At 49.5% G+C, this 2,535-nt stretch overlaps 1 long non-coding RNA gene across 1 annotated transcript; it reads right to left on the minus strand.

Annotated features, from left to right (window-relative positions):
- Nucleotides 1-927: 927 nt before the first annotated feature.
- Nucleotides 928-2,161, minus strand: LOC121444175. Its single transcript, XR_005973759.1, has 3 exons — nt 2,143-2,161; nt 1,081-1,236; nt 928-993 (listed from the first exon to the last, which is right to left on the minus strand). It is a non-coding gene; the product is annotated as an uncharacterized LOC121444175 (long non-coding RNA).
- Between the last annotated feature and the right edge of the window lie 374 nt (nt 2,162-2,535).

Here is a 2,535-nt window from a genome sequence, read left to right on the forward strand (position 1 = left end):
GGAAGAAGCAGGGGTTAGCACCAGTAGAATCAATCAGGGTGGCCTTCTTTTCTCCCTAGTGCAGGGTCTTGGCTTCTAGAGGCATCTACTCCCGTGCTGCAGAGAAGTGAGACATCCAGGTGACCCACAGTGCTAACAAAGCTGGGATCACCTTGTCAGCCCACAAACTGAATTCTACTCAGCAGTAATAAGATTCCCCAGGGCTTGGCTTGCTGGGCTCTGCCAACCATCTAGCATCCAGAGAGGACCACCAAGTGTTCTCAGCAGCAGCGTCCTGTCTCGTTCTCCCAGGTCTGGCCAGCAGGATGCTCCTGCAGAGGAGGTCAGATCTTCTACCTGCTTCTTCAACTAACTTTGTACTGCTTCCTCTTTTACCTTCACCTTGTTTGTTTTTTTTATAGACCAACTTCAGTGGGTAGCCCAGGATTCCTGGGACAGCAAGTTCTGCAGTTGTAGATCAAACTGACGTCACAAAGATCTGCCTGCCTCTGCCTCCCAAGTGCTGGGACTAAAGGTCCACAGCGCCCCAGGCTGTCCTTGTGCTTCCTCACACTATTTTGACTTAAGTGTGTGCAGATGCACTCACACACTATATGCTAACACTGTGTAAGTGTGCAGCGGTGTCCGTAGACACACACACTTGCAAGCTCAAGGGATGTGTGTGTAGCACAGGTGTTCGGTGTCAGATGTCACTTCACGAATGCTGGGCACCTTGTTTTTTAACACAGGCTTTCTCAAGGCCACTGAGGAGGAAATGCATCTGCCTCAAATGGTGGCACACACCCACAATCCTGGCATTCAGGAGTCAGAAGCTGGCAGATCTCTATGAGTTCAAGGCCAGCCTGGTCTAGAGTGGAAGGGCCAAACAGAAAAACCCTGTCCCCAAAAGAAAAAAATCACAACAACAGAACAAAAATGGAGATTCACCTGTCTCCATCTCCAGTTGCTGGGGTGGCCAGCTTCAGCAAGCCTGCCGGGTCTTTTCCTTGGATTCTGCACATGAACACATACCAAACAAGGTAACTAGACACTGTACAGACAGACAGTCACTGTCAGGCTTCTTGTGCTTCTGAATCTCACCCAGGGCGTCGATTTCACACTCTTGCTTAGTGCCAATCATTTCTCATTATAGACAGCGGGGCCAGGAAGAAGCAGCAATGTAGTTTACGAAGTTTCTTCAGGGACAACCCCTGGACAGAACATCTATGACAGCTATTTTGTTCTTTTATTAGGATACTGTAGAAATGGAATGAAGTAAAGAAGGATAGAATCACGTCAGATGGGTACAGAGCAGTGGAAGCGTCCCTCCACCCCAACTCTGAGCAAACCCACTCACCCCAGTTTGTGGCAGGAATTGAAGCAGAGATCCCAGCAAACCAGGCGCATTAAAACGGAACTGTGATGGAGGAAGGTCATCGGCCAATAAAGAAACTGCTTGGCCCTGTGGGTGGAGTAAACAGAACAAAATGCTGGGAGGAAGAGGAAGTGAGGTCAGAGTCTCGACAGCTCTCCTCTCGGGAGCAGACGCCTGAGAGAGATGCCATGCCCCGCTCCCGGGATGAAGCTCCGACCCAGGATGGACATAGGCTAGAATCTTCCTGGTAAGCACACCTTGGGGTGCCATACACAGATGATTAGAAATGGGCTAAATTAATATTTGAGAATTAGCCTAGAAGAGAATGGGCCAAGCAGTGTTTAAATGAATACAGTTTGTGTGTTGTTATTTCGGGCATAAGCTAGCCGGGCAGGCGGCCGGGGTGCTGGGAACAAAGCCCCGCCGCTCTTATTACTACAGAACTGGGCTGGAGAGATGGCTCAGCGGTTCAGAGCATTGCCTGCTCTTCCAAAGGTCCTGAGTTCAATTCCCAGCAACCACATGGTGGCTCACAACCATCTGTAATGAGGTCTGGTGCCCTCTTCTGGCCTGCAGACATACACACAAACAGAATATTGTATACATAATAAATAAAAAAAAACGGAGCTGGTACAGAAGTGCCACAAGGGGGCAGCACAACATCAGAGTTTCTGATGGGTGGCAGGGCCAGCAGCCTTCCTGCTTTTCTTTTTGGCACAGGTGGGGGTCTCTATGCTCCCCAAACCTTCCTGTCAGTGCCTCCCACAGGGCCAGCAGGGAGTACTTACCCAACAGTCCTCAGCGCTGTGCACAAGGATGAACTCAATTGGCTCAGGATAATTCCAGATGTGAGTCGCAGAAAATAACCCTGCACATCTGGAAGCCATATTTTCTTCTCTCTGTCAGAAAGATCTTTTGATTCACTAGGAATACGTGAATGGAATGTCACTGTTTTCTCAGATTGGGGCATTAAGATTTGGGGGTAGGTGCTGTTGGTTTTTCAAAAGGAGTGGCATTCCTCCTAGACTGGCCTCCAACTTTCTGTGTTGGAAGATGGCCTTGACTCTCTGATCCTCTTGTGTCTGCCCCCCAATACCGGCATTTGTGGCATGCTCCACCTGGTTTCATTTTATGCTAAAGAAGCCAGGCCCAGAGCCAGTGTGTATGCTAGGCACACTGAG

Source organism: Microtus oregoni, unplaced genomic scaffold, assembly GCF_018167655.1.
Source record: "Microtus oregoni isolate MIOR12 unplaced genomic scaffold, Mior012 000118F_ref0000498, whole genome shotgun sequence".
Taxonomy (NCBI): Eukaryota; Metazoa; Chordata; class Mammalia; order Rodentia; family Cricetidae; genus Microtus; species Microtus oregoni.